This window comes from Rhineura floridana, chromosome 5, assembly GCF_030035675.1.
Source record: "Rhineura floridana isolate rRhiFlo1 chromosome 5, rRhiFlo1.hap2, whole genome shotgun sequence".
Taxonomy (NCBI): domain Eukaryota; kingdom Metazoa; phylum Chordata; class Lepidosauria; order Squamata; family Rhineuridae; genus Rhineura; species Rhineura floridana.
The window spans coordinates 119718575-119731191 of NC_084484.1; positions in this window are offsets into that span (position 1 = coordinate 119718575).

Consider the following 12617-nt stretch of genomic DNA (forward strand, 5'->3'; position numbering starts at 1 on the left):
CAATACCAGTATTCAGAGTCTCTGGGAATACTAGTATTAGGACGTGACTGGTGGTTGCCTAGCAGGGGGATCTGTTGAGATCTGTGCTAGAGCGGGGAGAGAAACAATAAAATAAAGGACAGTCTGGACTGGTGGAGTCCCTGGTGGTGCCTAGTGACAGGCAGTAGCCACGCGCAGGTAGGAACCTGACAGGGAGAGCCAGGGAAGGGCATCACAGAGGTCACCCCAATTGCCCTATAGAAATTAGTGAATAAAAGTTAGCGTGTGTAAATTTTTTGCTAATTATGCTAGGACTCACACAGCTCTGGCCCATTTGTTTCCATACTCACTGGTGGATGCAGGATGGGAGGGACTGACTCCTACATATAAACATTTGAAAATAAAAAACAACTGACTATTACCTTTCATGATTTGATAAGTTCCATTATTGTGTAATGTACCATATAGCCACTGAAGATGGCTCACAAGCTAATGATAGATCTGTTCTGAAGCATTTGCACTGGTTCTCAGATTGTTTTCCTGGCCCGATTCAAGAAGGTCTGCCTCTCTTGCCTGTGTTCATGGAACGCAGGAACAAACCCTTCTTCTGAGGTTTCTCACAGTAATGCACAGACTGGCAAAGCATTTCAGAAGGAAATGTAGACACAGATTTGCAAACCTGAAAGATTTTCTAAATAATTCATACATGTATTCTATAAATAATTTGAGTCAAATATGTGACTATTGGAACTCCAGCTGCCATCTCCCCTGACCATTGGGCATGCTGGCTTGAATTAGTGGGAGTTGGAATCTAACCAGAAACGGCTTGTTTGATAGGACAGAGCTGCAATGCTAATTCCTGGCAATGGAGTCACTGTTGCTTATCAGAAGGGAGAGGGAGAGCAGTGGGGAAGTTTACAGTATGGGGCCACAGCAGTGGAAGCACCGGAGGGCCACAAGTTCTTCATCTCTGTGGTACAGGGAAAAGCAGTATGTAATCTGTTATACAAAATTCATATGTGTACAGCTGAAATGAACACCTCCCAAATCTCTCTTCAAAATCTTCTATTGTGAACTAGGATACTGAGAGTTGCATTCAACATTGCACCAAGCTGAACGCTTATCAGCACAAGGATTTTTCCTTGCCCAACAGAATGTGCTCCTCTTTTCCTCCCGCCCCCATGAACCACTTAAGTCTGTTCTGGGGGTTCTCCCAACCCTCCGGAGTAGAGTTGGGGATGTGTAGGGGGAGGAGAGGGGGAAAATCCCCTTGTGCTAGTTGAAACCATTCCACTAGCACAAGAATTTAGCTGAATACCACCCTGAATGTTTACTAAACATTTGCTGATATTTTACATCAATATTTAATATCTGGTGCTATTTGCTACACAATTTCAGTATTTGAAATTTACAGTCTCTGACAGTTGATAGGCAATTTTGTAAATTATCTCATGGTATTTTCTAACTAAAATACTATTTGGGCTTTAACAATATTTGGTAGGCAACATGCCATAGTATATCCTCTTAGTGGAAATATTTAGTTATTGTAAAGTTAGCAGCTCTTGTTAAACCCTCTGCACTACAATTTGGAAGGCCATAGCCTCAGCTGCTTGGGCTGTTCAAAGGTGACTGTTCAAAAGTGAATCTAATATCTAGATATTGATACTGATGGCAGGGCTGGATTATCCATTAGGCTCAGTTAGGCTGAAGCCTAGGGACCCAGAGCTCTTGGGGGCCCCTGGGGCACTGGCCCAAGGACCCCTAGAGCTACAGGGGACCTTCTGCGATCAGCAGAAGCATCTGCAGACCACCATCCCCCCGCTTTACCTACCTTTCCGGTGTTTCTTGCGGCATGCAGGTTTGCCATCAATAAAGATGGTGGCCGAGGTTTCCTTAAGGGGCTGAAGCCTCTGCCACCATCTTGGCTGATGGCACGCATGCGTGCTACACGCGCACGTTGCTGCCATCAACAAAGATGGTGGCAGAGGCTTCAGCTCCTTAGGGAAACCTCAGCCGCCATCTTGATTGATGGCAAACTGTGGTGCTGCAAAAAACAACCAAAAGGTAGGTGAAGCGTGTGGTTAGGGGGCCCCAAACACCAATCAGCCTAGGGGCCCTCCTCAGCTTAATCCGGCCCTGACTGATGGGTATGAAATAGGGTTGCCATGTTCATGGCCTGTGACTGATTCTGTATCTTTAGGACAAGAGAAAGTCAGCCAAGTGCAGGTGTTCTTGCAACACTGTAATGAGAAAAACCATAAGGTGGAATTCTCCCTTCCCCCTGCACAACTTTTAAAGATACAGAAGATCTCTTGGTTGCCAGGCCCGGCCTCCAAGATTTCTTCTGTATCTTTAAAAGTTGTGCAGGGGGAAGAGAGAATTCCACCTTGTGGTTTTTCTTATTACAGTGTTGCAAGAACACCTGCACTTGGCTGACTTTCTCTTCTCCTAAAGATACAGATCTATCTCAGGCCATGAACCTGGCAACCCTAGTATGAAAAACAAAGGCCTCACTCATACAGAAGCTCAGAGGTATGCTCAGAAAATCTAGGTGCTGTGATGAGGGCCTTTAAAAAAGCAAAACTCAAGAACATGACCTTCCTATTCTGTTTTTTCCCCCCAGCCTTAAATTAAGCACCCACAGGAGCAACAGGTGATGCTCTCTTACAGTCTGACAACCTCCAGAAGCTGAAATTCTAGCAGTATGCACTATGCATTTTTCAGGGATTATTTACTGACGGTTGGCATTTCTTATTAAGGAGTCGAAGTACCATTTGTAAAGCAATATTGACATTTTGGTTTTTCTTTTTAAAAAGAGTGTACTTAATTTAAATAAGATAGACAGCCCAATTAGTTCATCTTGTTTGGCTATTTGTAGGGAAAATACCTAAAGTGCTTTTTCAACCATTTTTTAAAATGGTGCTCAGTTGCCTTTGAATATTTTAGACTGCTTGTCAGATTAGTAAATATACATCATCTTTTGTCCCTGCTTAGGTGCCAGGGAGCCACCATTGTGACATAGATTTATGTCAAATTCATCTTCTAGCAAACCAGTTTTATGTCCAACTGATCCACATATTTTGGAAAAATCCTAAATGGTTATTTGCAAATGATTTAAATACCTTTACAGCAGATTATTAGATGTATCTATTCATAGGTAAGTCCTATTGAATTCAGTGAGACTTGCTCACAGGTTAGTGGGTACAGGATTACAGCCTTATTGTATTTGGTAGGGCTGTTTACTGACCACAAGATTGGGTTCAGACTGTGATTTGGTTCATTGGAAAACAGCCTGCCTCAGTTCAGGAGCTTCATAGAGTGCCTGTATCAGCCCTGGATCTGTCTGAGGCCACATTCATACCAGACATTTATTCTACTTTTATTCCGCTTTGGGGTAACCCATGACTATTTAAAGTGGACTCATAATGGAATAAATGTATGGTGTGAATGTGGCCTCAGTCTGCTTTGCTTCCCATCCTATTCATGTTTAGGAATTTTTAAAAAAATTGCTACAACATTTCATCTTTTTATTTATTTGACAGAAGTAGATAAAATTTGCAGGCAACCCCCCAACCAAATTACAGACATTTAGTTCCAGGGCCTTCTGTACCAGCACATTTAAAGTTTCATATTATTCGTTAAAGGAATGACTATTACTTTTTTTTAATTTGGGGGCAAAATTGGATGAAATTTGCAGGTAAGGCCATAGATGGCATGAATCATGTCATATTTCAGAATAGCAGCTGAAGTAAATTTCCTGCAAGAGCATCTATAACAGTTGTAGGGTGTGTAAAAAAGGGAATAAATTGATTCCCCCTAGTATTTTGTGGGCAATTAGACTGAAAATTGCAGACATGAGAGAGGTGCCTCTGGGTAAGAAACCTGAAAATTGCAGACAAATAGCTTTAGAACTTTTTGTAAAGTTGATTTTGGGGTAGCAAGAAAAAGGAATTATCTTTATAGGCAAAATCATTTCCTTAATTACAAATATGACCTGTCAGTCATAGTAGAGCTCATTGTCCATCCTCTACCCACCCTAGTGTTTCCTCTTCCTTCAGAGCTTGGAAAAGTTACTTTTTAAAACTACAACTCCCATCAGCCCCAGCCAGCATGGCCACTGGATTGGGCTGATGGGAGTTGTAGTTCAAAAAAAGTAACTTTTTCAAGCTCTGTCTTCCTTTCCCCATCAGCCCACCATGGCATTGACGGCATTATGGCAAGCTTGCTTACTTTAGCTTTCAGCAGATGTATGTCTACAGCATTTTTTTTAAAGTATCTGGATTATCAAAGCACCATGAAGGGCTTCAGGAATCTCCATTTTGGCCCATGCTGCCTCATTCAGATACTGAATTCAGATACCTCTGACAAACCAATAATTCCTCAAAGGAACCTCACTTCACCTTGGAATTTGGGATTTAACTGAATCTGATGCACACTCCTAGTATTTGGCCTCACAAAGTCTTATTATTCCCATTTTACAAGTGGAAAACTCAGATTGAGGCCCAATGTAGATGTAAAATAAATCAGGACTTAGAAATCAGAAGTGAGACATGGTAGAGTCACAGACTCCCATCCCATCCCTTCCTCTCCCTTCCCACACAAATTCCTCCTGCCCTCGCATCTACTTGGGTTTTCTGCTACACCTAACCGAACCAAGGTTAAAGTGAACATGGGGATGCTCCTCAACACATTTTTTAAAAACCATCTGCAATAGTGTTGCCAGGTTCATGGCCTGAGACTGATCCTATGTCTTTAGGACAAGAAAAAGTCAGCCAAGTGCAGGTGTTCTTGCAACACCATAATGAGAGAAACCACAAGGTGGAATTGTCCCTTCCCCCTGCACAACTTTTAAGATACAGAAGACCTCTTGGTTGCGGCCTCCAAGAGGTCTTCTGTATCTTTAAAAGTTGTGCAGGGGGAAGGGAGAATTCCACCTTGTGGTTTTTCTCATTACGGTGTTGCAAGAACACCTGCACTTGGCTGACTTTTTCTTGTCCTAAAGATACAGAATCAGTCTCAGGCCATGAAGCTGGCAACCCTAATCTGCAAGTCTTGGACTCATTTTGCTCTAGGTCAGCAACAGTCACACATAAATCTTAACATGGCATTTATTTATTTAAAAGTATTTCTATACTGCCCTCTCAAAAGACATCAGAGTGATGTTCAGCATAATAAACAAAACTTTAAATGCAATACAGTACAATCATTAAAATGACTGGACGTGGACAATGTTAATGGATGCTGCTAATTTTTATTGTGTAAAATACTTTTAATTTTTTCTTCTTTGTTTGTCCTTTTACTGTAATTATTGTTCTTATGATTATATATGCTAGCCTGGAATTTTTTTTTTAAATGAAAAGCAGTATAACAATATTCTAAAGGAATTAAATATATGGTATGTCCAGGCCTCGTAAGATCCTACAAGATTTCATTTCCTGGAGTCAATCAAAATGGTGTTAGAACAGAACATTCTAAACAATGAGCTGCTGGCTCAGGGCCTCCTCTAGAAAAGATACTGAGTGAGAGAGAACATCCCTGTGTAAGACTGCAGTCCCATACACACTTACCAGGGAGTAACCCCACTGAACTTAATGGGACATACTTCTGAGTAAGCATATGTAGGATTATGCTGGAAGAAAAGCCCCATTCAGGCATTATTGCCTAAACCCATGTAGGGAGAAGTGGGGCTGCACGTGTTCCCAGTATCCCCACAAGTACCTCTGTACAACCAAACAGTTCACATTGAGGTTCTGAAGAGAGTTTGTGATTGCATTCAGCTGAATGCCCTTAGAATCCTGCCTACATCCTGATAGTGCAAGGTTCCCACTTGCCTGGACAATTCTAAGCACATCCAAGCAAACATGCATAGAATTCATTGCAGACTGCTCAGGGTCTGCATGTTGGGGGTGGAACTTGCATACAGGGACTTTAGGCAGGGCTAGTGCATGTGGTTCTGCTCCTCTCTCCGTGAACAAGGCTAAACTGTGGCCCTCAAAATGCTGTTGAACTCAAACTTCCATAAGTCCCAGACTGTATAGTCAATGGTCAGAGAGGATGGGAGATGGAGTCCAAGAACGTTTAAAGGGCCACAGGTCACTTTCCCCCACTTCTGCTCTAGGACTTGAAAGATAGGGAGGTACCTCTGTCGGGCATGATCTATCAAGGAAAAATGTTCCAGAGTTCCTTAATTTTTAACATCCTGCTGGCAGTTCCTGTGCAGAGGTAGAAGAGCTGCACAACATATATTTATAAAAAATACTAGTCAGTTGACTTAGAAAGCTCACATTACACTTTGTTAAAGGCAAAAGTGCACCCTATCTACCTAAAACACAAGGTTCTTCATGCAACTGAGTCCTGGATTTGGGATGAGAGTGGGCCTGAGGGACCAACATTGACCTTTGCTGCAACCTCGTGTGTTTTGCATGGAAGATTTCTTTCTGTCTTTTGGAAACCAAAAGATAGCCTGAGGGGTGGTGATTTCCCAAGGCCACACAAAGACTTAACATCTTTCCATTTGATCACACTGACTGGAAAACCACAACAGACCACAACAAAAAAGTAACCAGATGCACAGATAGGGGTGATTAATAACTTCCACTCCTGAATTTTGTTACACACACTTTTTAAAGTCGCACACTATGTATTTAAAGCATTTGCTTTTAGGGAAAATGCAGTCTCAGGGAAGCCTACATTACATGATAGTACATAGCCCAGAGAAATTATGGTTAGGTACTAGAGGGACCATGTGATACCACAGCTCACTCCTGATCCGTTAAACAACTGTATTGAGCCTGAGGGGTAGTGATTTCCCAAGGCCACACAGAGACTTAACATCTTTCCATTTGTTCACACTGGAAAAAACCTCTAAGCCTCCTAAGGATTCATCTGAATACTAAGCCAATATAAATACAACTTATAATATGCCTGGGTAAGTCATGAAGCCTTTATTGGTGTTAGTTTTTAACAAGCCACTGGATATGCATCCAGCAGACTTCACTGTGGCACAAAGCATATAAATAGAGGCACTTGGATGAGATGACCCTTGAGGTTCCTTCCAATTCTAACATTCAGTGGTTCTGTTATTCTATTGGCAGCTTGTGAAACAATATGATACTCCTTTGGGATAATCTTTCAGCATGAAATGTGCAATTCACATTACCTCACAGCTAGATATATCTTTTGAGAATGCAGACATAAGTGCTCAATTTTCTTAGTTATCTATATAAAGCAATTTCCCCCTTTTTGTTTCTTTTTTATTTTAAATAATGAGGTTGCAAAAGTTTTGTTTGAGAAAAGTAGTTTGCTAGAAATCATCTACACTTCCTCATTCTAGCTTGTGAATTGGTCAATTTGATCGAGATCTATCAATTGAGTGGACTCAGTCAAGCTGTACATTCTTTAGAGAATGTTTAAGAACTAAAATGCGTGCAGGTAAGCTTCAGTTACAGAAATCTACAGGCACGACAGTCTTTTAAGAAAACAGACTCTTCCCCCGCACCCTCCCTCTTCTTCATGATGAAATACTCAGAAATGGCTTAACACTGAATACTTGAAAAACTGCTGTCTGTGGCTGGGCCCTCTTGACATAGATAATAGTTCCTTTGCTGTGAGAGAGTTACAATTTTAAATGAAACACCAGGAAGATAGTATAGTGTACTTCAAAATCTCTGTAGCTTTGAATGACTTACTGTCGCAAATATACATGTTCTGTACAAAGTAAAAATGCTCAACACACGCTATTAATTTACTGTACTTTTATAGTTCTCTTGAAGCAATGCAATTTCTTTTAAAAAAAAAAAAACCAAACCCATTTAAATGCTGCCAACCCCCCCCCCCCAGTCAAATAGGGTTGTCTGATAAATTCATAAATCCTGTCTGAAAATGATGTCAAGGGTCACTTTTTATCTCCTCACACAACCAGCTGCCCAGCTCCTTCTATGCCAGATTCTCTGGGGAATAGTTCAACATTCCTGTGTTTATTACTTTCCTACAGATTTCTTTTTAAAATAGTGTATACATGTAGTAGTATAGTGGCAAATTCAGAAGTGCAGGGTCCCTTCATGTTAGTCATAGCCAAGCCCCTCCCCCTTTTCTGCTGCATGGTTGAGAATGAGATCCTTGTTAATGCCTTCTACCACAATAGACATCCCTAGAAGCCAACGAGCATGAAAGAGGAGATTGTTAGCTATTGAGAAGACTCTTTTCAGTAGCTGACTCATCTCCTTTCACTCTGATTGGGTCCAATCAGCAGGAAAGATCAAGGAAGCATTTTAGAAGATTCTTCTCAGTGGCTGAGACATTCTTCTTTCATGCTGATTGGCTCACAGGATGCTGGAGACATAGGGAACCTGCTGGGACTCTGCTCCCCAAAAAGTAAAGGGTTTAAGACCCCCTCCAAGACCCTGGATGATTACACCCCTTTATACATGTCTGAAAGGATACTCAAATCTGAAGAAATTGCACTATGCCTTTCATCTGCTCAGACCTTGCAATTTGCACTATTCACAGTGTGTATTTTCAGGATCCCTTTCAGGAACCTTTAGATAAAGGTTCATTATCTTTACGCTAGCTAAATATGAAACTTAAGAGGAATTTATGTGGTATCAGGAAAAAAAGTAGACTGCATTGCTAATCCTACTTACCTGGGAATAAGCCCCACTGAATTTATTAGAAGTTAGTTTATGTGTAGGCACAGTTAGAATTACTCTGTTGGTGACTGAGTAGCCCTGTCCAGGCATTAAAGTTCTGGTGCGATTCTAATCTCATAGGGGAAGAACAGAAGCATACATAGTGGCTCCACCCCCTCTGTCACATCCTGTTGCCCAGCCCTGCCACCCTTCTTGTGTTGGTCCCAGAAAATCCAAAGCAGGGAGCCTGCTCTGCACATGAAGGCTTTCTGCATAGTTTAGAAGCATGAGCCTTCTTCAGGTGTTTGCTGGCGAATATGCGGAAGGATCTACAGGAATGCACAGGACTAGATTTGCCCCTTGATGGCACTGCCTGTACCGCTTCCATTGAGCAAAGGCTGTCCAATATAGGGACAGGTAACATTCCCATATCCGTGCTGGGAACACTTTGCAAGATGAAGGTGCCCTCCTTCCGACCCAGTGGATCCTGCATTGTTGGCATGCATGGCATCATCAAGGGGATGGGACTAGTTCTGTGTATTCCCACAGATCCCTTTGTGAGTTTGCCAAGAAACACCCTCTGAGGTTTCTGGATAGGCAGAATTCTAAATCACACAGGGAGTCTATGTATGTAGAGCAGGCTTCCTGTTTCACATCCTCCAGCGCCATCATGTGGAGGGTGGTAGAGTCAGACAACAGGACACAATGCAGGGGTGGGATGGGCCAGCAAGCATGTGAACTGTGAAAGGGCTTTAACACATGAACAGAATTTGTATCTGGCCCACCTGTACCTTTTCTTGTTTCTTTCACCTATGGTAATGCTCACGAGCTCTGTCCCCTTGATGATACCCCACACACCAGTATCTTATCCATTCTACTACCAACTCACACGTTTTTTATTTTCTTTCTGTGCTTTCTGACTTTTGGAGTTCCTTTTTCTAATGGCAAAGAATTTACAGGATCATCCTCTGAGATGAGACCCCTAAAACTGATCCATCAAAGCCTTGAAAATCATGACAGTATAAGCAGAGTATAGAGCTTAAGTGATGGGACCTATATTAAGAATGTTCTCCATGAGAAGAAACTGGAAACACTGGACTGTACTACAATAAGGTGTGCCAAAGTACCCATCTTAGGAGCAGTGAACTCTAAATCTGGACATAATACTTATGACATGGAACACAGAGAACACATGCTATTTCTGTGTGACTTGTGGGCAACATTGTAAACAACTTTAAAAACAAGGAAACACACACACACTTTTGTGGTTAGGAGAGTGATGGGGAAGTGCACTGAAAAGATCAAATGATTAATGGAAAGATGTTTGAACACCACAAGCCAATCAGGATAAATGCTCAATAAACAGGACCCCTGCATCTGTCCCTGTTGCAGGACCCCCACTTCTTTATATCCCCTGCCTCCCCATTTCCCTTGCTACACTCCCCCCCCCAATGGTTCTTTCTGGTCAGTTTTACCACCTGTCTCTAATGCTTTGAAATAGCCAAAAGAAAGGAAGGACCATAAATCCATATTTGACTTAGCATTTCTTCACAAGTTCATAACAATGTTTTATATTCCAATTCTACATCTGCCAATTCCACATCTTTTCATAGATGATTACAATAAAAAAATACATACTGCCATAGGGAAACACTGCCTGTGGCTCTGGGTGTTCAGTGACGCACTGTTTCATTGGATCAGTTATATAATTTATTTTCTTTACCAAAGTTGAATTCATTTGTTTCAGTTCACTGTCAAACAGTTAATAAGGCAGCTTAAGAAATCATTAGTCTAGTCTTGGAAATATATCCTAACTAGTGAACTATAAAATGTTCAGCTCTCTTGGCATCACCTAGAGAGCAGAGAGTCATCTTCTAGCACTAGTTCAAGAAACTTAATTGAATAGCCTGATATACTTCACTAAGCAGGTAATGAGTGTTGCTTATGGAGAAACTTCAGAGGCATTGACACTGGAAGAGTTACATTTAAAGAGTATATACAGGTGTTCAGAGTGAATGTGTGAAGCAGACAGCAGGGTCACGTGCACAAACCCAACATACCCATCACCACAGGAAACCTTTGTGCATTGTGTTGGATGGCCTGAACAGGGCTCCTAAACATTCAGCTGAACCAGGGCTGGCACCAGACTGCAATGGGTCCTTGGCAGTGGCAGCATGCTGTAGATTGTGAGAGGAGAGTTTGTATCTATGATATATCCTCATCCCAAGAAGCCTTCTCACAGTTCTGACCTTCAAAGTTGTGTTCAATGAATGCACGTGGGGGATGGGAGATGCAGGAACACAACCACTGTCCCTGCCCCAACCTCTATGCATTTGGAAGAAGGTGTGAATAGGGTTCTAGCGTTGATCATGGTCCTGATCATTTTTTATTTTTTTTTATTTTAATTGCCATTTATATCCTGCCCTTCCAGGGCAGCAAGCAAATGACAAAACACTAAAAATATCTATAAAACATCTTAAAAACAAAACATCTTAAAAAAATATCTTTTAAAAAAAAATCATGCTGGGTACCTGATCATATGAAAGAGGCAAAACACACACACGTGTGTATGTGTGTTTTCCACTGAAGATGCCGATATCACAGTGGGGCAAGCAGGTATGACTATTGTGCACACACACACACAACATGAGTGCATACAGTTTTACAATGAGAACAGGGCACTAACAGCGCAATCCAACCCAAGATCTGCCGGGATGTGATTGTTTGGATTTGGTGGATCTTGGTCTTTCTCAGTGGACCTGGAGCATAAGTTCCTCACCCCAGATGAGTTGGAGATATGCCAGCATAAGTCCCTCACCCTGGCTCTGCTAGGGCCCTGCTGGCTCAGCTGGGACTCAGCCGGAGGAAGTTCAGCCAGCATAATTTATGCCAGTTTAAGTCCTCAAAATGGGGTATAGTGCGTCAAGGAGAGACTTACAGGCTATGGGTATACTAGTTACTACAAATGTAGCGAGAATGCTTTCTGGCTGCATTTTGAAGTGACTCTGCCCTCTGCTGAACACATCACTCTTCCCCACAGCTGACTTCAGGCCTTTCAAGACACCTACAGCAAAGTGCTCTGCCTGAGCCTACAGCAAAGCGTTTCCATTGGCCACACTTGGAAAACAAACGGGTTGATCTACCAATCAGTTGCAAAATCTCTCTGAAGTTGAATTTAAAAAAAACAAAACACTAGAGCTGATCTGAGCAGGTTTTAGAGTAAAAAGGTGTGGAGTTTGACTAGTGCTGTGTGTCCATGTTTTCAGAAAAGAGAGGTGGAGATGCACTGGAACCGGCACAACAGTAAGTAGGTCTCTACTTACAATTATTATTAAACCCTGTTCAGTTCAGACATGTGACCTGTAGGGTTAGGGGAGAAATTCAATTCAGTTTGTATTTGAAGCTTAATCTATCAAATTTGTGCATTCTTAAACAATATGAGAACCAACACAGCCATCTTGTAGTTCTCTTACAAAACAATATTTACAAAAGTGCATACTTTAGGATATATTAGTGAATATACATACAAAAATGGGTGCGTTAGTCAAAGCTACACACAAAAGTATGTTTTATCAGGAGAAATTCTAGGAGTGCCTTTTACCAGCTTCTGCTGGCAAGACAGCTGTGGCTGTTTCTGGGCGGGGATAGCCTGACCACTGTTTCCCATGCACTGGTAAACTCTAGGTTTGATTACTGTAATGCGCTCTATGTGGGGCTGCCCTTGAGGTTGGTCTGAAAGCTGTAGCTGGTGCAAAATGCGGTGGCGAGACTGCTCATTGGAGCAGGGTATTGGCAACATGTCACCCGGCTGCTGAAAGAATTGCACTGGCTGCCCATTTGCTACCGGGCCAAGTTCAAGGTTCTAGTTTTGGTGTACAAAGCCCTGTACAGCTCAGGACCAGAATACCTGAAATACTGTCTTATCCCTTACATACCCAGTCGATCGCTGTGCTCTGCAGCTGAGAGCCTCCTGCAGATACCATCTTATCAGGAGGTTCCTTCTGCACAATA